The 26,952-nt window shown below is 38.2% G+C and overlaps 1 long non-coding RNA gene across 4 annotated transcripts; it reads left to right on the top strand.

Annotated features, from left to right (window-relative positions):
• Window positions 1-1,535: 1,535 nt before the first annotated feature.
• Window positions 1,536-26,870, top strand: LOC144297143 (uncharacterized). Of its 4 annotated transcripts, XR_013364233.1 has the most exons (4): window positions 1,536-2,345; window positions 15,828-15,892; window positions 17,947-18,117; window positions 25,972-26,870. It is a non-coding gene; the product is annotated as an uncharacterized LOC144297143 (long non-coding RNA). The 4 variants fall into 4 exon arrangements; XR_013364234.1 differs by lacking the exon at window positions 17,947-18,117 and having other exon boundaries at window positions 1,536-2,194; window positions 15,836-15,892; XR_013364230.1 differs by lacking the exon at window positions 17,947-18,117 and having other exon boundaries at window positions 1,536-2,194.
• Window positions 26,871-26,952: the final 82 nt, after the last annotated feature.

The following is a 26,952-nucleotide window of genomic DNA, read 5'->3' as shown; positions in this document are numbered from 1 at the left end:
CCTAGATCCACTAGTTCAAGTTGCCTGTTCTTTGGCCGGGGAGAGAGCGCAGAGTAGGAGGGCTTCGTCCTGCCTTCTATGAAGAGTCTCCTATTTACATTTTTGAAATCCAAGTTGTCTCCAAGCGAGGTTGGCAGTCACAGCTATACACCAGACTGAAGAAAGAAACATTTCATCATACAACTGTATCATTTCCAACCACAATCTCTGAGAGTAAAAAAAAAAATATATATATATATATATATATAATATATATATGAGAATATATATTATATATTGAGAATGAGAATATATATTGCATATATATTATATATATAATTGGGAATATATATTATATATTGAGAATGAGATTATATATATATATATATATATTTTTTTTTGGAAATGCTGTAATAATCTTGTAAATAACAACCTTATATCGATGTGTGCCCCTTTGCGGATGTGTGTCTGTATATTAAACACGTTAATTTATAGAAATTAACACTTTTCCTTTCAGCGTTATATTTTTCCTTTTTCCTCCCCCCCCCCCATTTTTTTTTTTTTTTTCTTTTTTTAGTGAGCAAGAAGTGGCCTCAGCTCTCCCAGAATTGAGAACTGGTAGGTCCTACGCTGGCCCCAGGCCAAGGGCATTTTCTTTTGGCAAACTGCGGGCCAGGCAAGGAGTCTAAAGGATCCTTTAAAAGTGCGCGGGGTAGGAATGTATCAGAAAGGGAGACGGAACGTAAAGACTCCTAACTCTGGGAAACGAACTAGGGGTGGTGGGAGGGAGGAGGGCGGGGGGTGGGGGTGACTGGGTGACGGGCACTGGGGGGGGCACTTGACGGGATGAGCACTGGGTGTTATGCTGTATGTTGGCAAATCGAACACCAATAAAAAATGAATTTATTATAAAAATAATAAAAATAAAAAATAAAAAATAAAAGTGCGCCGGGGCGCACCGGGCCTGCGACACCCGGACGCGGGGCTTCGCCTCGGCAGGGTGCGGGGTCCCCCTGGGCCGCGCCCCCCGCCCCCGCCCCCTCCCCCTCCCCGCAGGGCGCGGCGCGCAGGTGCAGGTGCAGGCGGCGCTGCGCGGCGCATCCCGCGGGGCCGGGAACTTTCACCGGCGGCCGCGGCGCGCAGACAATGGGCCGGGCAGGGCCTTATCGCGGCGCGCAGGCCTTCCCCGAGCGCGGCGGGCGGCGGCCGCACTTCCGCGGGCCCCCGGCCGCCCGCCCGCCGCCCCCGGCCGCCCGCCGCCCGCCGCCGCCGCCGCCCTCCGCTTCCTCCGGCGCTTCCTCCCCGCGACCCCGCGGCCCCGGGGCGCGGCGCGGCGGGCGGAAAAGCTTGGTGGGGTGGCCGCGGCGGCGACACGCGCGGCCGGGCCGGGCAAACAAAGGGGGGATGTGTGCGGCCGAAAGTCCGGAACCGGGGCGCCGGGGGGGGCGGGCGGGCGCGGGGCTCGCTCGGGCAGCCCATTGTTCGCCGAGCGCGCAGCCGCACGCGCCCCGGGGCCGCCGCACCTCCTGCAGCCGCTCCCCGGCCAACAGCTCGCGGCGCGCGCTCCTGCGGGGAGGGGCTGCGGGACGGCCCGGCCCGGCCTTCGCTCGCGTCCCAGGAGCAGCGCCTTTGTGTCGGCGGAGCCTTTGATGGCGCTGCTCGCTCTCACGCCACGACCGAGCTTTTTAAAAACGTCCTCTCGGCCTCGGAGAGAAGGGCCTCCAAATTCCGTTAAGAGGCAGCCCCCGAGGGTCCGCGGAGTCCTTCGGCGATGCCCACGACGACGATTTTGACCCTGACATTCATTTGGTTTTAAAAAGCGCCAGACGCTATTCTAAGCACTTCGGATGTACTAATTCTTTACTCTGCATCCCAAGCTCGGTGTGTGCTGTGGCATTTTTACCTTCTTAGTCTAGATGAGGAGAGGAAGACACAGAGAATCCAAGGGGACACGGAACGACTGGCTGGGGTGGCTGGGATCACAATCCAGACGGCTAGCTCCAGAGTCAATACTCAATAACTTCTGGAAGGAGGTCTTGCAACTTTTTTTGTTTTGTTTTGTTTTGTTTTGTTTTGGGTCCACCTATGCATTGCCATGGTTTTGATTTTGATTTTATTTTGATCCCTGAAATAAAGAACATTTCTCAAGCCCATGCTCTTCTCCAACCGGGAGCTGGCTCTCTAGGAAATCTTGTAACAAAGCAAAAATTCACAGGTCAGAGGAACAAGGAACTTCATTAAGTTCTTCCTTATTAATGATTTCCTACACTTTGTAGGACGCAGGCTCTCCCCCCGGGTTTTAATGAAGGGTTGTTCAATTGAAATGGGCTATGTCCCTTCTATGAAAAGCACATGCCATTTCTAGGGTAAGTGTTCAAACGGAAATCAAAGCAAAGTGAGCACCAATAAATTTGAAACAATTTATTAATCAACCTGGAATAATAAGGCTGGAGTTTCAGTTTTCTGATTTATCCACGTTGGGTGAATGTGGTCTAAATTCCCCTCCAATGAGTGACTGAGCCTGTCTTGTATAAAGCTGGCCTCAGTTGTATTGTTACCAAGAAACGGCAACCCAGTTTTGTACATTGTTTGAGCTAGCCTCTGGCGGCTGTGGAGGTCACTCCAATTACCTTGTGCTGGGGTCTCACTAAGGGCCAGTGTTCTTTGGGGACAGAGGATGCACAAATGAGTAAGACACTCTCATATCCAAAGCACTAAGTCACTGGGTTGCCAGAAAAGATAATAACCAGTAACTAAAAATTGATGTGATAAGTGTTATATTATAGGAAAGAAGAACACAGATGAGGGATCAATACGTCTACCTTGGAGTCAGAATGCTGCAGAGTTCAAATGTTTCAAAACACTCATCTTCTATAAATGACTTTGAAAAATCATTCATTCAACAAATCTCTATTGAATCTTACGGTACTGTGTTTAAATGAAACAACAAAACACCGACAGGTCGTGATTTCATGAAATTTGTAATCTAGTGGAGGAAGAGAGATGATTTAAATAATGACATGGCTATAGGAATAGTATAGTAACTGTGTTGTATGATAGGAGGTACATGATGTTTTCAGGTATAAAATAGAATTTGAACTGATCAGGGCAGGCAAGTATAGGAGAGGAGAATATTCTAGGCAGAGGAAAGCGCCTTTGCAAAGTCCCCAACTGTGGTAGCCCAAGAATGGTGCGTCTTATGGGAAAATGGAAGGAGGTCAGTGTGGATGCAGCTCCTGGACTGAGGGGGACAGTGTGGTTGGAGATGAGGCTGGGATGTGGGCAGGGCTATGCTATGGATACCCTATAGACCATATTAGACATTTGGAATTTTTTTCTAGAGAAAATATGCATGCTGGAGGTGGTAGGTTGGCAGAGGGGAGAGGGAGAGAGAAAATCTTAAGCAGTCTCCATGCTCAGCACAGAGCCCAACGGGGGTTCAATCTCACAACCCTGAGATCATTACCTGAGCCAAAATCAAGAGTTGGCTGCTTAACCGACTGAGGCACTCAGGTGCCCCTAGACCTTTGAGTTTTTATCTCATGATGAATGAATGCCACTTAAAGATTTAGAAAAGGATTGAAATATATATATATATATATATATATATATATATATCCCCTCCCCATTAGGTGATTTTGGTATATGCAGAACAGATTTGCAAGATGCTTTATTGATAGAAAGCTATTGTATTAGTTCAGCTCCTGGAGGAGAACTGATTCGGTTAGAGCCCTGAAAGTGGCAATGGAAGGAAGAGAAAGCTTGGAGCCATATGTATTCAGGAAGTTAAGATGAGAACATAATGAGAAATAGAAAGGAAAGAGATGTGATAAAGAGGACCCCCAAATGTTCAGTTTATGAAACTAGATGGAGGGTGGAACCATTCCTGAGCATAGACAATGTGGAAAAAAATCAGATTTGTTGAGGGAGTTATAGTAACAAGTTCAGTGTTAGGTATGTGGAGTTTCAAGTGCCTTTGAGTCATCAAAATATCAAGTAGATGTGGCAGGGCTATTTTTGCTTGGAATATGACTTCCTTCTTCTCCAAGTATACCAGTTCTTCAAGGTTCAACTAAAATTCCACCTCACCAGATCTTTTGAATCTCAAAAATCTTGCCTTTCTCTGAATACATGCAGGACACTCCCTACTCACTGCTGCTGTTTATCTTTTATTATTGTTTCTTATGTGTTACAGAAGAACCTGAACGTAATAAAGAAACCACTCTGTGCCAAATGTTGTTTTTCATGGAACATCTTTCATATTCCTGGTGGATATTTTAGGTACTTGATAGCTGAATAATATAGATTAAAATATATTTCAAAGTGTGGCTGGGTGGCTCATTTGGTTAAGCATCCAACTCTTGATTTCGGCTCAGGTCATGATCCCAGGGTTGTGACATTCAGCCCCTCGTTGGGCTCTGTGGTGGGTATGGAGTCTGCTTCAAATTCTTTCTCTCCATCTGTCCGCTCCCACTCCCTGCTCTCTCTCTCTTTCTCTCTCTCTCTCAAAAAAAAAAAAAATTATATATATATTTCAAAATAAATAAAAGGATAAGAAGCAAACAGAGGTAAAGAGAGCAACACAGATGGAGAAGGTGTGGTAATCATTATAACTATCACTGATTTTACTATTGGACATGACATTTTTAATTTTTCTAACCCATCCCCATATTTGCAATAGCCCATTGAAGTTAAGAAATACAGACCCAGAATGCTAATACAGAAGAGAAAGTCAATTCACTTTAAATTGCTTCTGTGCAATATGAGTGTGATGTGTGATATGTGTGTGTGTGTGTGTGTGTGTGTGTGTATGTGGTTTGATGATGGGGTTGGAGATGATACCTCTACTTAGGAAATTTCCTCTCTCAGGTGAGGATACACTGGTCAAATAAAATTAGAGTCCTCTCTTTATTTCTGTGTGTCATTGCTGTTGTGTCTCAACAGTAGAACTCACATATTGACTGGCACATGGCAACCAATATTCTTTGAATTCTGTATATCTTTTTATGCTTTCTGAGTAATATCAATAGGAAGATAAAGAGGGAAAAAATCAGAATTCATAATTTCCTGTTTATAACCCAAATGCAAACTCACTAGTTTTGAAGCAATCTACTTCTAATTACCTCTTAAGATCTGCAGAGTATTAGAGTTAAAACATAGTCACCAACATTAATTCATCACCTAGTGAAGAGTTTCCTTTTTATAACATGGCAGATACATCTCATAAAGTTCTGGGTTGATAGGAAATGTAAAGTCATCTGGCAAAACTTCCAACTGAGGTTCTTAAAAATCCATATGAAGAAGGGTATAATATTTTTCAGGACATGCATCTCATCAGTAGAACTCCAATTCAAATCAAGAGTGTGAGGAATTTGAAGGGATTATGATAGTTATCAATATTATTATTTACACTTTTCATAAGATCTCTGATACTTGTCATGTATTCTCTTTGAACACCTTCAAACATGTGAGATAAGTCCAAATTTTTGTTTGTGTGTTTGTTTTATGTCCCTCAGATCACTGAAAACTGTTTTTGGACATCCACCCATACCTAAAATATCACTTATTTGTAGACCATGGGTAACCAATTTCATTGTGTTACACATGTGTTAATATTTCAACATCTCTTACTATCAAAATTGCCCTTTTCTGGATGATTCATGTAAGACACAGGATTAAAAAAGGATACAATATCAGGGGTGGCTGACAAATAACAAATAAGGACACTGAACGGGGAGTCAGGGCTCATCTACTTACCAACTGTACATCTTTGAAAGCATTGCTTAGCTACTTTCAAGTGCAGATCATTCCTTGGGAATTAGATGAACTATTTACTGGGACCAAATTAAGCTAAAAAATAATCTAGAATATTACTACTAAATTTGCTAATCTGGATACTCAAGTTTTTAAAACATAGACAAAAGATGTGTGATTAATTTGTTTGACTGTTGCTATTTTGTCTTTGTTTTTGCTCTGTTCCGTTGAAACTGTAGACATACATATTTCTGGTCAACTGAAAGTCTTGGATTTGTTTTCGTTTTTTTTTTTTTTATTGAGGTGTAATCGATATACATTATATTATAGTTTCAAGTATACAACATAGTGTATAACATATATATTGTATATATTGAGAAATGACCACTATAATAATTCTGGCTAACATCTGTCATCATACATAGTTACAGACTTTTCTGTGATGAGAACTTTTAAGATCTACTCTCTTAGCAACTTTTAAATATGCGATACATTATTTTTAACTATAGTTGTCATACAGTGCATTCTATCTCATGATTATCTTATAACTGGAGGTTTATAATTCTTGATCCTCTTCACCCATTTCACCCACTGCCACCCCAGCCTGTGGCAACTACCAATCTGTTCTCTATATCTATGACCTTGTATGAACCTGGGATTTCTGGTTGTGTTTGTTTCAGATTTCACATATACAGGAGATCATACAGTACTTATTGTTTTCTCTCTTATTTATTTCACTTAGCATAATGTCTTCGAGGTTTTTTCTTTTGTAATTTTTAAATTTAGTTTGGTTTTAGGTAATTTTCTTGAGAACTGAATTTATCAAAAATCCCTCCCCACATGATTTAAACAACCACATATATCCTCTCTCTCTCTCTCTCTCTCTCTGAGATTTATGGAGATATAGATATAGACATGAATTATAGATATATAGATACAAACACTATACTAGCAATTTAGAACATTTCCAGAGCTGCCTTTCTGCTCATCAACTTGTGTTTTTACCAAAGTTTATACAGAAAAAAAGAACGAAAACTTGCCCTTTGCAACAACACGGACAGACCTTGGATTTCTTTAAATTCACTTTAAAAAAATTAATTACAGAAAACATCACTTTTTGGTACATAGTTCCATGAGTTTTCATAAATGTATACAGTCAAGTAACCATCAACACAAGAAGATACCAAACCATCTATCACCAAAAGCATTCCCCTGTGCCACTTGGTAGTGAACATTCCACCCTTTACCTCCACATCTTCCAGCAACCACTGGTGTATTATTTTTCCTGTAACTGTTCTTTTCCAAAATGTTATGCAAATGGAATCATGTCTAGGTCTTAGCAATTATGGATAAAGCTGCTATAAACATTGTGTACATGGTTTTTGTGAACCTAAGTTTCCATGTCCCTCTGGTAAATACTATAGAGGGGTTGATGGATCATAGGGTAAATATATGTGTAACTGATTAAGAAACTGCTAAACTTGTTTCCAAAGTGACAATATCATTTTTCATTCATACCAATAACATAAGGAAAGATATTCCACATATTTATTATCTTTCCAATGTCCATGGGATCAATAGTTATGACCCTCTTTATTCTGATGATGGAGTAATTTATATTTTCTCTCTCTTTGTGTGGTTAGCTTGGCTAGAAAGTGATGCATTTATGACTACTTTCAAGGAAATAGCTTTGAATTTTGTTGATTTCCATTTTGTTTTCTTATTTTCTATTTCTTTGATTTATTTCCAAATGAGTATTTTCTTTTTTCTTGCTTTAGGTTTGGTTTGCTCTTCTTTCTCTAATTTCTTAAGAAGGAAGCTTATAGGGACACCTGGGTGCCTCCGCAGTTGAGCAACTGCCTTTGGCTCAGGGCATGATCCCCAGATCCTGGATCCAGTCCCACATCAGGCTCCCTGCATGGAGCCTGCCTTCCTCCTCTGCCTATGTCTCTGCTTCTCTCTCTCTGTGTCTCTTATGAATGAATAAATAAAATCTTTTAAAAAAAGAAGGAAGTTTATATTATTGGTTTTAGATCTTTTTTCTTGGAGAAATGATGACCTTATTATTACATAATATCCCTCCTTTATTCCTGATCATCATACTTGTGTTAGAGTCCTCTTTATTTAGAATTAATATAGCTCCTCCTACTTTCTTTTGATTACTGTTAGCATGACATTTCTCTTTCTGTCCCTTTACATTTAACCTATCTGTGCCATTATATTTAAAGTTGGGTTCTTTTATTTTTTTAAAAGATGTGGGACTCAATCCCAGGACCCCAGGATCATGCCCTGAGCCCAGGCACTCAACGACTGAGCCCCTCAGGTGCCCCTAAAGTTGAATTCTTGTAGATAGCATTTATTCAGATTTTTTTTTCCCATCCAATTGAACAATCTCTTTTCTTTTAATTGCTGTGTTTATACAATTCAAATTTAAAGTGCTTATTGATATAGTCAGATAAAGTTTACCATTGTTATGATCTTTTTCTATCTGTTGCCTTTGTTAATTTTGTGTCTTCCTTTCTCCTATGCTTCTGTCTTTTCCTGCATATTCTGATTTTACTTAAGCAGCTTATATTATTCCAGTTTATCTTCTCTTTTACATATCATTTGTTTTTTTTACATATCTTTTGTGTCCAGATTTTTAAAGGAATTTCCCTCTAGTTGTAAGATATACTTTTAATTAATCTAAGCTACCTTCAAATAACACTATTTCACTCCACAGGGAGTACAGGTAACTTATGAAGGACTCTGAAATTCCTCTATCCCATATGACATTGCTGTGACTTATTTTACATTTTCATATGATGTGAATACCCAAATATGTTGTTACTGCTATCATCTCAAACAGCAGTTACCTTTTAGATCAGTTAAGAAAAAGGACAAAATGAATAATAGGTTTTTCTACCGAAAAAGCTTTCTTTTTTGTTTTGGATTTTTTTTTTACATTTTTTTTTTTGGAGGGGACAGCTTTATTGATAAGGAGTTCCCTCAGTTTTTGTTGCCTAAGAAAGTCTTTAATTATTTTTTTTGAAGTATACTTTTGTTGGGTATAGAATTCTAGATTGGTAGGGTTTTTCCTTTCCTTTTCTCCCCCCCCCCCCCCTTCGATAGATTTTACTGACATTTTTTTCCTTGCTGGCATGGGTTCTGATGAGCACTGGCTCTAATTTGTATCCTTATTCCTCTGTAGGTAAGGTTTCCTTCCCCGCACACTGACTTCCTTGAAGATTTTCAGTTTGTCTTTGGTTTTCTGAGTTTAATACCACATGTCTAGATGTGAATTTTTTGTTATCCTTCTTGGTATTCTCTGAGCATCTTAGATCTGTGGTTTGGTGTTTGTCATTTATCTTTTAAAGTTCTTGGCTATTGCTTATTTAGAGATTTTTTTTTCTGCCCTACTGTTTCATTTCTTTTGTGTATATGTTATACTTTTAATATTATTCGATAATTCTTACATGTTCTGTAATGTTTGTTTCATTATTTAATTTTCTTTTTATGTCTCACTTGGGGAGTTTCTATCAACCTATCGCAAGTTAGCTGATTCTTTCTGTGGCTGTGTCAATTGTATTGATGAGCCTCTTGAAGGTATCTCCATTTCTGTTGCTGTGTTTTGTCTTTTTTTTTTTTTTTTAGTTTCTAGCATTTCTTTTTATTCTTTCTTAGATTTGTCATCTCGCTACTTTCATTACCAGTTTAGTCTTACATTTTGCCTAATAATTTGCATTAAATCCTTTTTTTTTTGCATTAAATCCTTTAATATGTTAATTGTGCTTACTTTCAATTCCTTATCAGGCAATGCCAGTATCTGTGTCATACCTGAGCCTTGTTCTGATGATTACTCTGTCTCTTCAGACTGTTTTTTTTTTCTTTCCTTTTGTGATTTTTTGCAGCTGTTGTTGAAATTTGGGGTAACAAGAGCTGCGGTAAAGAAAAAAAAAGCTTTTAGGGTGAGGATTTATATTAATCTAGCTAGGATGTAGATTATATTTAATGGTAGTAGCTACAGGCACCAGAGGCTTCTACTACCTTCAGTGTCTTTGTTTTTGTCTGCTCTTGCTTTCTGCTTGCCTATACAATGTTTCTCAGAAACAGTCTGTGTCTTGAAGAACTTTCTGTCATAATCTACTGCTATTATCACCGGTGGTCTACTAATGTGGTGATAAGGTATAGTGGAGGGAGTTAACATTTTTATCAAGTCTCAGTCTTTTAGTGGGCTCACTTCTTTTCTTTTTGTTAATGATTTATTTATTCACTTTAGAGAGAGAATATGTATGCATGGATGTACACCCAGGTGGGGGAGGGGAAAGGGAGAGAGAGAGAGGGGATCTTAAGTAGATTCCAGGCTAAGTGTGCAGAGCCCAATGCTGGTCTTGATCTCATGACCTGAGCTGAAACCAAGAGTTGGCTGCTTAACCAATTATACCACCCAGGTACCCCTAGTGGACTCATTTCTTAGAAGTGTAGACTTCAGAGGTATTTTGTCCCTCCTCTGGGAGTATAGCTATTTCTTAACGTTTTGCCTCTTGTCCATTCCCTAGCTACCCCAACCCTAATCTATTTCCTCAAAGCATTCTCCTCTGTTAACCATCGTTCTTATTTATTTATTATTCCTTAGATATGACAGAAAGGCTCGTGTGGGCTGGCATAGGACAGAGCTCTCTTCCCCCAGTTGGATAAAGTTTCAGAAGTGCCCTTTGGAAAATTCCTAATCCATGGAGACCAGGATTTTTTAGGTAGAAAATTCTGGGAGGCTTTCACTATGACTTCTCATCCTGTTTATTGCCTGGGCAGCTTGAGGAGCTTTTACTTGTGTTCACCATGAAAACTTGGTGGGGTCCCTGGAGAGGTAATCCACAAAAGGTTGAGGTTCTACCTGTGACTGTGACCCCAGGAGCTTCTCCCTTTCACACTTGTCTGCACTCAACTTTTATTTTATCCAGTCAACTCAAACACTCTTGAGATATTAATTACTGTCAGCTCTCTTGAGTTCAAGGACAAAGACACTAGAGTAAATAAACCCTAGCATGGAGAGCTCTCTACACAGAAAAATGCAGCTAATCCCTCTGTCCCCAATGAACAACTCAAATGAAGTCTTACTCTCAGTCCCTTCCCAACAGTAGAAACTACCTATACTATAGTCAATCTATTTTATATGGCTTTGAAAGAGTAGGGGAGGGTAAGGGAGGCTTTCCAAGGCTATTTAACCCAGAACTTTCTTACTTTGTTGCTCTCTTAACCACGTTATGGGCTGTCAGATTTTACTTTTGAAGATACTTTCAGGTTTGGGGGACAGGCATTGGTTGTCTCTAGCAATGGTGGGGATGAAGCAGAAGCTGACTCTAAAAAGTTTTTTTTCCTGTATTATCCTACCACAGCTTTCCATGTGCCTCATGTGCCATCCTCTATATGTGAAAAGTTAAAGAGAATTCTCTTTCGCCTGTGGTTTTTGCATAGTTTTCATTGTGCTGTCTTGTCTCCATTCTTCCTTGGATTGATTTTCCAGAAGGGAACCAAAAACTTTAAGAGCCATTTGGTTAAATATCAGTTGCCATATTTACAGGTTTTTATCAAGAATTCTTATGTGTTGGGCAGTCTTTTATGATGTGGAGACAAAGGGATAATGAAGATGTGATCCACTCCTTACTCCTAGAAAGTTTGCCACCTATTGGAAGACAGACAGATAAATACACAATTGCTATTGTTATTTGCAAAGTTCTATGAAAACACAATGGAAGAAGATATTAATATTGCCGGGGAAAATCTGATTTTGTCAACTTTCAATAACACCTGTTTACTTTGCTATTGCTTATATGCTAAGTATCAATACATAAACATCTGAGATTGTTCTTATCCTTAACTATAATTCAATGGTTCTCAACCTGGCTTCTCATTATAATAACCAGAAAATATTTAAAAGAAAAAAAAACCACAATACTTTCCAGAGCCCCACTCTCAAATATTCTGTCTAGATAATGCAGATTCTTAAAAACTCCCTAGGTAAATTTCTGACCAGTTGAGAACCACAGTTATGGTTCTTTTCATGTCTTACTTATTATCTTTGCTAATATTAGATTCTTCGATTTCATATAATGGCATTCACTTTTTCAAATTTCTATGTAAGGCATTCTTGCCTAAGTTGGCAAATTACCTGCCAAACATTATCATTCTTGTTGGGTTTTCTGAGATATACTCTATTTCCCTGTTCAGAGGTAGTTCCCAAGGGTGCAGAAAAAATTTTTTTAACAAATCAACTAAATTTCAGTACAGAACTTTCTGAAGCACTTAACTATATCAGATTTATGTCATTAAGAGAGTGTTTTACTTCATCTTTTTAGTACATTATCAAAAATATATGAGAGAGTACCTGGGTGGCTCAGTTGGTTAAGCATCTCAGGTCATGACCTCAGGTTTGTGAGATTGAGCCCCATGTCAGGCTACACACTGGGCATGGAGCCTGCTTAAAATTCTCTGTCTCCCAAGGTGCCTGGGGGCTCAGGTGGTTGAGTGCCTAACTTTTGGTTTTGGCTCAGGTCATGATCTCAGGGTCCTGGGATTGAGTCTTGCACCAGGCTCCATGATCAGTGGGGAATCTTCTTGAGGATTTATCTCCCTCTCCCTCTGCCCCTCCCTCTGCTCATTCTCTCTCATAAATAAATAAATAAATAAATAAATAAATCTAAAATTTAAAAAAAGAGTCTGTCTCTCCCCCTCTCCCTTTGCTCCTCCTTCCTCACTCATGTGCTCTCTCTCTCTCAAAAAGAAAAAAAATCAGCTGACCTCTTAAATTCTCTAATTTATACAAAAATTTCACACTCTAACATATACGAGAGAGAATAAATGTTCAGTTTCTTGGGATTCTTAAGGAACAAAGGTCATACAGTTTTCTTCACAGATAGTGCATCATGGACTACCAGAAGATATATAGACATGGATATTGACCAAGTGTTCAGTGCAGCCAAAGATAAATTTTACAACAACAAATTTTAGGCATTTGTGCCACTTTATTAATGGCATAAAATAATCCTCAGTAGCTTTATCCCAGGAAGAAAATAAATGTGTCCATATGATACTCTTATCTGTGTCATCATAATTGCAGTTGCATTTCATAATGAGTGTAGATTGGCTATGCAAATCATTGCTAGAAAAATCTTTTATAGCAAATATGTACTTAAAAATAAACAAGCATTACAAACAACTAATAATAATAATATGATTAGCTGTGTTGTGCCAATACAGCTATTGCAGTGAAAGCTAGATTCAAGAATATTTTTTTTTATTTTTTATTTTTTATTTATTTTTTCTTTTTTTTAATTTTTATTTATTTATGATAGTCACAGAGAGAAAGAGAGAGGCAGAGACATAGGCAGAGGGAGAAGCAGGCTCCATGCACCAGGAGCCCGATGTGGGATTCGATCCCGGGTTTCCAGGATCGCGCCCTGGGCCAAAGGCAGGCGCCAAACCGCAGCGCCACCCAGGGATCCCCAAGAATATTTTTTTTTAAAGTGTGTGTCTGTAGGGAGAGATATACCAAAGTTTTATCTTAGTAGATTGTGAGCTAGACAACTATAAGAGCTCATGTAGCAAAGAATACTCTTCATATTAAATTTAACAGCTTGTAAAATCTTCAATGTAATACTTAAAGTAGTGTGTGAATATTTATCTCACTTGTTTTTTATTTAGCTAATAGTAATAGTAATGGGAGATATTTGGCTTTATGACAACTTGACTTTTCTTCTTAGAACAGAAAAGTCTTCTATATTTAAGATTATTTTTTAAAAAAGCAGTAGTTGTTCCAATGGTAAGTCCTTATTTGTGATATAGTAGGTCAAGACTAGCCGTACACAATAAGGCAACAATATATTGGAAGGCCATGTATTCTATGATGAGGTGAAGCAAGGTTTATTTGCAAGCTCTTTGGTCCCATTTACTTTCATTGCCTCTATCTGTTTCAGTTGGTTTGTCATCTTTAGCGCGATGGAATGGCAGCCTAGCTAATTTAACCTGCACTCCTCACTTCATTCAACTAGGTCAATGGTTGGTTATGAAAAATTTTATTTATTTATTTTTCTGTTTGTTTTTTAAAAATGTTCACTGAGATACAACTGGTCAACTAGTAAGGAGTAAATATGTCTCATAAAAAGTATTCTTTATAAATCCTTGGTACGATTCAGATGATTTAGTAGGTTTTTGGAAGGATCATTAGTATTAAACTATGATGATGTTTTCCTAAGTAAGACCTTTGATCCTCCAGGCAACCACTTTTCACTAAATGAGATAAAAGAAAAAAAAATCATGGTTAATTGTTACAGCAGTTAATACTGAGGAGGGGAAATGGGAGAATACTGTATTTTACTATTTTATGCCCTACTATATTATTTGAACTTTTATTTTTTTTTAAACTTTTTTTAATTTTTATTTATTTATGATAGTCACAGAGAGAGAGAGAGAGAGAGAGGCAGAAACATAGGCAGAGGGAGAAGCAGGCTCCATGCACCGGGAGCCCGATGTGGGATTCGATCCCGGGTCTCCAGGATCACGCCCTGGGCCAAAGGCAGGCGCTAAACCGCTGCGCCACCCAGGGATCCCTTATTTGAACTTTTAAATGATGAAACTTACTACATTTGAGTTATAAAATAAAAAAGAAAAGTCCCTGGGTGGCTCAGTCAGTTAAACATCTATCTTGGGCACAGGTCACGATCTCAGGGTCCTGGGATCGAGTCCCAGGTCCTGCTCCCTGCTCCTTTTTCTGCCCCTCCCCGTGTTAGTGCATGTTCTCACTCTGTGAGAACACTCAAATAAATAAATAAATAAATAAAATATTTAAAAATAAATAAAACAGAAAAGATAGTTCAGGACAGATATGGCTTTATGGTGATTCTGTGCAATAAACATGAAGCCAGAGCAGGTGACAGTGGAAATGAAAGGATCACTACATATAGCTTCTATCATATTCCACCATTTTTGAAAAGTTGTGAGCAACTCTGAACCATTCATTTCCTGCCTTTTATTTATTTGCCTTTTTAAAAAATATTTTATTTATTTATTCATAAACACAGAGAGAGAGAGAGACAGACAGACAGACAGAGACACAAGCAGAGGGAGAAGCAGACTCCATGCAGGGAGCCCCATGTGGGACTCCATCCCGGGTTTCTAGGATCAGGCCCTGGGCTGAAGGCGGCGCTAAACTGCTGAGCCATCCGGGCTGCCCCTTATTTGCCTTTCTTTCCTTTGTTACTCCTTTTATTTACTATGGTGAATCCACAAAACAGAATTAATCATTTTAAAACTAACAGTTCAATGCCATTTAATACACTCACAATGGCGTGCAACTGCCACCGCCTCTACAAGTTTCAAAATATTTTCATCACCTTAAAAGTAAACCCTGTATCAAATAAACAGTTATACCCCATTCCTCCTTCTCCTCTGCCCTTGGAAAACACCAATCTGCTTCCTGCCTTTATGGATTGCCCTCTTGCAGAAATTTTCTACAAATCAAATTACTCTATATGTGGCCTTTTGTCTCTCTGGCTTCTTTCACTTAACATGATGTTCCCAAGGTTCATGTATGTTATAACATGTATCAGTACTTCATTCTTTTTATGGTGAAGCTATATTTCATTGTATGGATATACCACAATTTGTTTTATTGATTCTACCTTTTGGCTATTGTGAATAGTGCCCTATAAAAAATTAATGTACAAGTATTTGTTTGAATATCTATTTTTTAATTAATTAATTTGAGAGACAGAGTGAGCAAGAGAAAGACTGAGGGTTGGAGAGGGAGAGGAAGAAGGAGACTCCCTGCTAATCAAGGAATCCCAACCCTGGCTTGGTCCCAGGACCCCGGCCAGGATCATGACCTGAGAAGAAGGTAGATGATTAACTGACTGAGCCACCAGGAGCCCCTGAATCTCTACTTTCAGCTCCTTTTGGTATATACTAAAGAGTGCATTTGTGGGTTCATATAGTAATTATATGTTCAACTTTTGAGAAATCACCAAGCTCCTTTCTACAGCATGTTACTCATTTTTAATCTTTCATATTTTCTTTTCCACTTCTCTTCTCCTTACCTAAGTAACATTGCTCTTGCTAAGCATTACAGGGAGAGAGAACACATAACTCGTGCATCAGGACTACCTCCTACTAATCATGAACTTGGGTAAGTCACATAGTTCCCTAAGGCTCAGTTCCCTCACCCTCTAATCTGGACACATTAGTGTAATGTTTACTTCAAAAGGTGTTAGAAAGATTAAATGTTATAATGTAAATAAAGTACTTGGGCAATCTGGCATTCAACACTTACCAAAACATGAGGAGAGTCAGTTCTATAAGGTGTGCAAGAATGTTCTGCAATCTCTTGAACACCTTCCTCCCTATCCAACTCTGCATTAGAAGTCCACATCCACTAAAACACAATCATGTAATTATAAGAGTATTCAAATTCAGGTGAGAAAGATGTAAATGAAGAAGAATGTCTATATCAGTTCAGTAGTTATGCTTTATTCAACTTTATTGCTTCTAAGACTAAAACATCAGCCTCTTAGGAGAGAAAGATCAATTTGGAGATTCTGCAAGTTCTGAATGATGAACATTTGCTTTCTAGGGATTCCAGTCTATATTCACAACCCTCACAACCCTCAAAGGGTACCCCATATCACAGGGAGGAAAAGAGGGTCATAACAATGACCTCAGAGGCTCTGTGATTTATTTGGTTGACACCCAATTTCTGTCCTCCCCTTCAACCACTGCCCTCCAAGGTCATTCTGCTTTCCTGACACTGCCTTTCCTACTCTACATTCATGTACATGCCAATACAGCCTTAGCATTTCTTCCTTCTGGAATATTCCATCTGTAGACATTAACATAACTAGTTAAAGAGCCCTTTTAAATAAACAATTTGTAATTTAAGAGTTTTCTCTGAACATCTTATATAAAACCATTTCCCTACCTTACTTCTACTTTCTATTTTCTTGAATTTATTTTTTTGTCTTCGTCATAGCTGTGGTTATTGTCTGTAGTTTTATGTGTCCATTTATTTGTTTGTTTTGTTGTGTATCTTTACCCTCTCATATATGTTTATCAGTACAACTCCCCTCCTTTTTCTTTTGTTCACTGCTTTACACTCAGCATCAAAAATAATGCCTAGTACATAGTAGATGTCTCGATAAATATTTGTGCAAAATGACTATTTATATAATTAATAAGGCTGCAAAACCTTAAATTGCTTTCTCAAAAGCATTACCGTCATTATGCAAAAATAAATTGCTCATTGATGCCAAATTAAAACTTTTGTCAAATTCTCCCCTTATTTTCCAAGCAAATATGAAAGATTTAAATGTAGAATATGTGTTTGTGTAAGTTATAAAATCTCAAGGCTGAGATTCTTCCCTTTTACGTTTGTTATAGGAAATAGTCTATTATGAGTGCTGAATTAATACATAATTGATTTAAAATGCATGGTGTTTTGTACTGGTATTCAGCCAACATCTATATTCAATTAAATAATCATTACAGTTGCCTGTCTGTGCATTACACTAATGGTAAGAACTATACTTGCACAGGCCAGATTTTATTCTGGGATGATGTAGGTGCCATCCCAAATTTGGGTAATATGCAGAGATGTTCAATTCTGTCCTCATAAGTTGGTCTGTGCAGAATAGAGGGTCAGCTCACACAAGCACCTAGTTTTAAAATCTTGTGGATGTAAAAGAAAACAAAGAGATCCTTCATTTCTATTGAGTTTGGGGGGATAATTTGGAGATCTGGTTTGCATTAAATTTAACTGTAAAATGTGTCACTTCTCTTCATAGTTGTATCTGCAGGCAGCATATCGTTCTGTAGCTGATTCACCTGCTCTGCCAGGTGTCCTCACCCACCATATGTATAAATATTTGTCTAAATTCTTCCTTTTTTATCATTCTGTTTTTGTGTATATTAGAAGAAGCAGAGCCAATTTGCTAGGGAAGAACAACTTTTCCAGTTTTCTTTGGCTGTTGATGACTTGGGTCTCTCTGTATAGTCCCTCTTGTACTTGGCTTATATGAGACAAATTTTTCTGAGTGAAAAGCAGCCTCAGCACATTAAGAAATAACAAAAAAAAAAAGATGGCCTATTTTCTAAGTGTCTCAAGTTGGGTTTATGTGTGAGCTTCTTCTCTACATGTCTATTTCTCCAAGAATCAGTTCAAACTTACCTTCTTTATGTGGTGACAAGGTTATTGGCTTTGAAGTTGGATGGACTTGGATTTGAATTTCACCTATTTCACTCCATACTTCTGAGACCTTGAGAAAATTGCTTGATCTCTCTGGACCTCAGCTTGTTCGTCTATCAAATGTGAGAAAATGCAGTGCAGAGTTGCTGTGAAGCATTTCCTTTGGATCACAGGTTGGAGAGACCTTCCTTGATGACCCAGCACAAAAGCATACCCCTGTTCTAGTTCATGGGAAACATGTAACATGATGTCTGCTCCCCAACTGAGGCTGAGTTCATAAATCTGCCTTTATCTTGAAAAGCTCACAAAAGAGGGTCCTGAGACCCCAGAGCCTGATTGGTTAGCCATGTGCTTTGCTAGATTAATGAATTCAGACAGCAGTGGGTCTAACTTGGACAACCATATTCTTGAAAATAAGATAGATTTATCCATATGGGCAGGGCTTAGCTGAAAAGTAGACGCAAAAAAACTTAACAAGCAACCAAGCAAACAAAAAACAAAATAAAATCACACACACACACACACACACACACACACACACACACCATACACACTGCGAACTCAACAGCAGTCAGAAAGTTGAATCTAATCCTCCAATATTCAAATAAAATCACTAAATAGTTCCCGATTTCCTGTTTGTTTTTTACAAGGAAGAGAAGAATTTCACTTACCACAGTATTGATTATTTTTTTGGTCACTGAATTTGGTTTTCAATGATTTTGTCTGGAAGCAGTTTGACATGGTGAGCAGCTAAAAATGGGAAGTTTCATTCCTTCTTACATTAATTAGCTAAATGAAATTAAGAGGGTTTGTAAGTCATGTCCTTGAGAAATAACCTTGCCTCATTTAATTTTTAATCATTATTATTATTTGAGAAAGACAGATGGATGTTTAGACTATTTGATCTCGTGGGTCCCCAGCAATTCATGACTTCTCTGCTGATTTAGACCTTGCAAGTTGGGGGATAAAATCCAAAAAGGGTATGGTTGTTACTCATCCAACTTGACCTTTCCTGCATAAATTGGATAGAAGAGTTTGGGGGATATTTTCTGAGGTCATTATGGAAGCTCTTCTAAAAATGTAAATTATTAACATCGAATTACATTTGCAAATTAAGTGAAATGTCTACAGAGGCAGACAGGACATTTCAAAAATCATGGGTTTATTTGTATGGACTTGGAAGTTACTTCATATTTCTGAGTTTTGCTTCTTTCATGTCTAAAATATACATAAAAATGTCTAACATTCAGGGTTACACATAGGATTAAGCTAACTAATGTACACAATGTATTCAGCTGAAGGTTCCTGGACTATTTCTACCTTATTTTTTAAAAGAAAGAAACTGCTACAACTATATATTACATTGTATTGGAACTATAACCTAGTATTTTGGTTTCCTGTAGACTTCTGTCTTTTGAATCCTTGTAAGACACTACTTTATTTTCTTATTTAACTTGTACAACAAAATGTCAATCTCTGTACACATGTTCAAGTCATAGAAACTTGATAGTAAAATATGAATAACATAATCTTGCAGGCAGGCCAGACACCACACTGGAACTCTTCCCGCATCACCTAATTGTCAAGAGAGATTTGCTAGTATTTTCTAGTATAAGAAGGATGACTTGAACATCTTAGTATTGCATATAGACTTTTCCTTTTATTCCTTTCTATAGTCTAACCAGTATTCTCAAGCATCATATGCATAAGAACTCCTCTGTAAATTGATTATGGGAGATTTGTGAGACTCTCTGAACTGTGTTCCTTATAAGAGATGGTTTTCACCCTTTATATAGATTTCAGAATTTAATGCTTTTATAAGATGTACCATTACATCCAAATAATGATAGCAAATAATTCCAAGTAAATTAGCTCTAATGCTATGTGAATAAATATTTAGCATTTGTTAAAGAGTCTCATTGGCACCAGATTCAGTTAACATAAGTCCTTTTGGAGTTTAGGTCCCTGTAACTTTTTCCATTCGGCCAAGTTGACTCTATCTGGTATTAACTCATTCCTCAATCCTGTTTACCTTTTCTTCTCAGCTCTAGCAAAGGCTTCCTCTTCTTTTCTCCTCATATTTAATTCTTTATCTTAATACCCTTTACAGTTTTCTGGAGACTTGTCTTGATATTGCAGTTACTTACTGGTCCAGGGACCATGCCCTCCACTTACTATCTCTGTAGCCCAGTTCCTCTCTGACTGGACTTACCTCCATCTCAACTGTCAGACCTTCCAGAACTCTGCATATTCTTATTTCTGGATTCCCCATTGATCCCATTAGATCTGCTGGAATGTCTCTGAGGTTATGCCAACCTCCTGCCTGGCCAAGAGACACACCTCTGTACCAGTTACTCAAGAGAAAAAGATACATACCTGAGAATGTTTTAATTCTCTTGTAGGTTCATCCTTTCAATAATTCTACTTACAAGTGGAATAAGGGAACCCTACGACAAAGCTTTGCAAAAGAGTAAACATCTGACAGCTTCAGTAATGCAACTCCCTCTGTAACAGTAACATGAGTGACTGAAGCAGCCAAATTCCAAAAAGAAATATATTTGACTCTGACTGTCTTAAATCCATCTGTTCAAACTGGCTGTAATACAGCTAGCTGCATGTAGTTTTAAATTGGAGCACATTAGGAAATGCAGCTTTATGGCTAGAGATAGGGATGATACTAATGAAAAAATATATTCACTGTTTCCCATAGCCCCTCTGATACAGTAATCTGGGCTCATGGGGTAAGAGAGTCACAATCTAAAAGCTCCTTGGGAAATCACTTCCGGTTAGAAATGGAACAACACCCAACCAGGTCCATTTCTCAAATGTCTTAAACAGGCTATATAGAGGTTGTTACTTTTATGATGACTAACCAAGATGCATTGGTTGCAATTCTTTAGTTACTCTCTGTTTTCACATTTATATGTCTTCCTTTGCCAAGTTTAAAAAAGAGGAAAATATAAATTAATCCTCTGGAGCTGAAACAGAAACATTTGGTCTTCTGTAATCCTCAGTTCTTTTTTTTTTTTTTTTTTTTTTTTTTTTTTAATTCTCCTTTTTTATTTATTTATTTATTTATGATAGTCACAGAGAGAGAGAGGCAGAGACACAGGCAGAGGGAGAAGCAGGCTCCATGCACCAGGAGCCTGATGTGGGATTCGATCCCGGGTCTCCAGGATCGCGCCCTGGGCCAAAGGCAGGCGCCAAACCACTGCGCCACCCAGGGATCCCTAATCCTCAGTTCTTAACCTAATGTGGCAGCTCATAGGGAAACTGTCGGATCTGCAATCCTAATTACGCAAAGTTGCCTCCCATGTGTACACATGTAACTGTGAAGAGTGAATATACATCGACAACTCATCTTCTCTGTTGCATGGCTCCAAACATCCTTACTGTGTACAGGGTTTTATCTCTGTGACTTTCCAGTAGGCTACATATGGATGCCTAAGTAGTTGTTGCCAGAGTAGAAACTAGTCTATTCTGAGAATGTCCCTAATGAGTGTTGAGACAAGCATGAATCTATGGCATTAAAATATTTTGTAAAACATGGGGTGGCATGAGTTTAGTTGAATGTTGCTTCCTCATGGCCACATTTATTGAGACTGTGAAACCCAAAAGCAAGGGACCTCAGGATATACATTGCTCCAAAAAACTCTGTTGACTTCTTAAGGAAGAAAAAACAACCAAGGAATGTTTTCATTAAAAATTGGTCCAATGATAATCAAGTATACTCTTCTATTCTTACCTTAAAAAATCCATATGGTGTTGTGTGTGTTACAGGTGTATACACATACAGACACATGTGCACATATACATACACACACCACAGGTACTGCTACTAAATCACGGTGGGCAGATGGCAAGTCATCAATCAACACTTGCTGAACTGAAAATAATACCACATATAATTGACCTGCTAAAACAAATATATTCTCATTTTACTCTAATTATAATTGGTGGAGGGATTTTAATAAAATTAACACAGTCACTCGCACTAAGGAAGAAAACCTTTTAATCTATAGTATTGGTAATAGGTAAGGATTTTAACATTTATTACAGAAGGATTTGGACTTTGTTAATTATATCCTTGAAAAATTGTGATTTGGAGGACAGGGACCTTTCATTTTCTAATCAAAAGCTGATCCTTTACTGGCAATAATAAACTTAGCAGGTCTCCTTCATAACATGGTGAAGTACTAAGAAGGCCACCAGCTCTGGAAGTATTTAAAATCAGATGGAGGGCCACCTGGATGGCTCAGCTGGTTAAGTGTCTGCCTTAGGCTCAGGTAATGATCTTGGGGTCCTGGGATTGAGCCAGAGCCAGGCTCCCTGCACAGCGGGGAATCTGCTTCTCCCTTTCCCTCTACCCCTCCTCTTTGTCATGCTTGCTCTCTCTCTCCTCAAATAGTCTTTTTAAAAAATTAAAAATAAAATTTAAAATATCTGTTAGAGAAGCAGCTCTTCCCTCATCATTTCTACCATTTACTTCCCCAGATCCTCTCTCAGTATTTACATACTCAGTCCTTGCAGAAAGCAAATATTCTTCACAGGATCATCTAAATCTTTTCTACTAATTCTTCTAACAGCAGAGGAAACCGACCTTGTTCTCTAGGAAGCAGGGAGGTAAGGAGGGTGTGGGGATGTCCTTTATGCATCTTACCATAAAAACAAAATTTATATCAAGTCTTATGTATGATTTTAATCATGTAATTCTTATGTCTTTTAAATTCAACTTTATTACTTGTGTGTATTTTTTTATATGAACCCCCTCCTTCCAACTGAAGGAAGTTGATTGTCACGATTATTTGGTGGATTTTAATACACTTTGGCAGAGTAATCAATATATGCCAATTTTAAAACCTTGAACTTTGCCTGATTCTAGCTTCTCATCTGCAAGGGGCTCACCACAAATCAACTCTGTGATAATCACTGGGTTACGATTCCATTTCCCAATGTCCTTTGCTAACCAACCCAATCTGGGGCTCAGTTTCTGCTCTGCCTTACTGCTGAACTCCAAGTTATGGTGAAGAAAAAGTAGATTCTTTATCTTTTCTTCAGATTCAAAGGAAGTTATACCCATTCATTATGTTATCTCTGTGGGTCAGCATCAAATGTCCTTATACCTATGTCAGGCAAGAGCTCAAATGACAGTTTTGCTTCTATTTGATGAAAACTTCCCCTGTGGATCCCCATGAGGCCTAGTATAGCAGGAGCCCTTTCTGGTCCCATTAGATACAGTACATACAACATGTGTCAGTACACAGCAGGGCTGATCAATGCACCATGAGTCTTCTTAGCTATGATACTGTGTATCTCAAATATACTAATCAGTCTGTTGAATTGAAATGCATTCACTGATTAGTTTGCACCTTATAAATAACATTGACTACTTCACAGAGGGATTTATGTGGCTTCCCAATTATTAAAAAATCTGGAGGATCCACTTTTGAAAATGGTCTATTTTACCTCTGCTTGATAGTGTGTATTTTGCAAAGTGGAGATAGAGTTGTTTAGAATGGAAAGTCCAAATTGTCTCCTTCTCTCAGTCCCATGAGTATAGGGTATCCCAAATGAAGACCACCATGGACATGTTGCTATGTTTCCTTGTTTGACTCTACTTATTTGCCTCTCAGCCAATCTAGCTGATAACCTTAGCTCCTCAGGTTGTTCCACTAAACACCTACTTCACCAGGACTTACTGAAGTTTTGACCTGGGCAGAGGTCCACCATGTACCTCATAGCTTTCTTAGGCAGTGGAGCAGAAACGTTAAAAGTACTGACTCTGGAACCAGAATTCATAATTTTTTTTAAAAGATTTTATTTATTTATTTATTTATTTATTTATTTATTTATTTATTTATTTATGAGAGAGAGAGACAGGAAGAGGAACAGAAGGAGAAAGACAAGCAGTTTCCATGCTGTGCACAGAGCCTGATGCAGGGCTCGATCCCATAACCCTGAGATCATGACCTGAGCCGAAAAAGTCAGACACTTAAGCTCTGTGAGCCACCCAGGCACCCATGGGGCCAGAATTCTTGCATTCCCACTTCCTATATGACCTTGGACAAATTACTTAATCTCTCTGTGCCTCGGTTTTCTTTCTTAAAGTGGGAGCACAGTAATTTTCATCTCAGAGTTGTTGTGAAAAATGAATTAATTATTCATTATAATTATTGTGTATGAGGCATATGGAACATTCCCAATCTCAAATAAGTTCTCAATGTCAGTCACTTTTTATTATCTCATGGTTCTCTCTCTCTCTCTTCCTTCCATTCTCTTGTTTCATCATCCCCCACAATCAGACATTTGATTTTCATTATTCTAGGATACTGATTTGCACAAGTTTTTTCTTAAGTATCCATATCCTGAGGATTTTGCCAGTTACCCAATAAGTTTACCAAAGTATTTATTTAAGTTACTAAGAAGATTCTTCTGGAAAGTAAGATTGCCCCTATGAAGAAGTAAGGAAGCTATTACATCTACAGAGGCTTCAAAGACATGGTTGTATTATTTTCGGGTTTCTCAATTCCAGCATTTACCTAACATATTCTGGCCTGTATCTCCACACACATTTCATTATTCCTGCCTGAAATGTCAATTCCCAAGTTTCTAAATGGTTGTTATAAACATCCTTTATGACCCATTCCATAAATTACCTCCCCAGCCGTAAATCATTCTCGACTCTGCAACTCAATGGCATTGCATAAATCTCAAGCATTGTTTATTACTTTGTATTATAATCAGGTGTGTAAGTACTTATCATTACTTTTGAACTCCAAGCATCTTAATGGCAAGGACTTTAGGTGACCATCTTAGTTTTCCAATGTCTACTACAGTGTACACACTCACATAAGTGTTTACTGAATTAACACATACCTGTGTGTGAAAGGGAGAGTTTCAGTCCATTTCCCCTACTGGAAATTGGGAAGCCAGCAATAAATAGTGATTAGGAAAACATGGTTTGTGGTCAGTCTAAATGCTGTGTTCCTCTGTTAGAACCTAGGTACTCAGAGTAATTCTGCATGGCGTACTGATTTTCCAGATCTCTCACTGTGCTTCCAATAAATCCACACTTCAGCTGAATGAAACTCTTTTAGGGACTTGATTGGACAAAATCATTTTGTACATCTGAGAAGTAATTACCTATTAATCTCTAGCCCGCTAAAAGACAAAGACTTTGCCTTTCATCTCTATGGTCCTGGAATCTAACACAGTGTCTGTTCTTACTGGCTCTTCAATAGCCATTTGCAGTTGGGCAGATAAATGGATTCACACTTCTAGTTGCTACATAAATATGTATTTGACAACACTGTCACTAAGAGGTAGAGGAACAGAGTCTGGGAGTGTGTCACTAAATGATTCTGCATTATAACTCAACTGACTACTATTATCCTACTGAGATGGGGAGAAGATGTTGATGAATAACTTCAGTATAACTTGTAGACATGCGATATGGAAATATTTAGATGAGTAACATAACCTTTTTGCTCTCCTTGCTGGAAGAATATAGAACTGAGGATGAATCAGTATTCGTATTTATTACTACCATTATTATTAAATTATTTAACATGAATTCACAACTGAACTCACTAGACCTTATAAGCATCAAAAAAAAAAAAAAAAAAGACAACTCTGGCTAAGAACAAGATTGATATCCAAAAAGATTTCAAGAATATGCTGTGATATGTAGAATTTAGGTTTATCTAAGATGTGCACAGAGCATGAAACATCATATATCTCCTCTTAAAATATCTTAAATGCTATGACATTAGCCACTTGCTTATAATTAAAGTATGTTGCCATTTCACCAAGCTTTCATTTACAGAAGAAAGTGCAAATTCCATTCCCCTTGAACTTTAGCTACTTCCAACTTTTTTCTTTGTTCTTTTCTTTAAAGCTTTGCAACAAATGCATCCCCATATGCTTATATTAGTTCATCTAGTATTAAACATATTGGCTGTGCAAAATGTTGGCACCCATTAATAAATGTTTTCATTTTTTCATTCTCTCTCTTTTTTTAACTTTAGATTCTTCCTTTGACTACATAAGCAACAGCTGTCTAGCTGCCTGCACAAGACTGGATCTAATGCCTCTACAGAAATCTAGGTCAAAACACTTGGAATGCATGAATATCAAACAGAGTTTTCAAAACAGCAAATGAATACATCTTTAACTGGTGACATTTTCCTGTAGCATATGGCTGCAAGCTCAGGGGACTGGATGCTTTTTTGATGAATATGTTCCATCAAAAACTAGGGGATGGCAGTAGGCTTTTGCCACCTTCTGTTTTGCCTTATGAAATGATAATACAAATGCATAGATAGATACAATGATCACAAGGCTTTTACCTTCAGACCTATTCTAAAGATGCATTTTCCCGTTTGGATGAGTTGCTTTGTCTTTGACTAGGTTTAGGTTTATACATGACTGTCAAAGGTGACAACCAGTGGGAGCAGTTGTCTTTCTTGGGCAGAATTTGATTGGTGGAAATCTTAAAAAAATTTGAACTGAAAAGTAAATATTTACCAAAGAGAGGAATTGGGGAGCTTGGTCACATGAGTAACTTACAGCCACAACAGCAAAATGTTGATCCAAATCCCTTGTCAAATGTCAATATTGAGAGGCTGGTTAATCATTTACCAATTTGAGAGGCTGGCTCCCTAGTCCTGAATCTGCCACCAGTAATTACAGTGTGACCTTGGACATATCCTTTCATCTCTGTGACTTCACTGTCCTTCTATTTTATGAAATGAGAGGACAGGACTACATTTTCTGTATGGTCTTTCCTAGCCCTAAACTTCCAGGGTTTTAAGTTCATGAAGTTTATGAAGCTGTTTCATTGTTAATTGCATCATGTCTATTGAAGCAGTAACAGAGAAGAATATGCTTTGATACCTTTCTTTAGTTGACTGAAGATTTATTTCTTTTTTTTTTTTTAAGATTTATTTCTTAAAAAGAAAAATTATTTAGAATCCCCCTCATCCCTATTAGTAACAGAAGACAATAGC

Source organism: Canis aureus, chromosome 2 (genome assembly GCF_053574225.1).
Source record: "Canis aureus isolate CA01 chromosome 2, VMU_Caureus_v.1.0, whole genome shotgun sequence".
Classification (NCBI taxonomy): Eukaryota; Metazoa; Chordata; class Mammalia; order Carnivora; family Canidae; genus Canis; species Canis aureus.
This window is presented reverse-complemented; position numbering and strand designations above follow the sequence as displayed.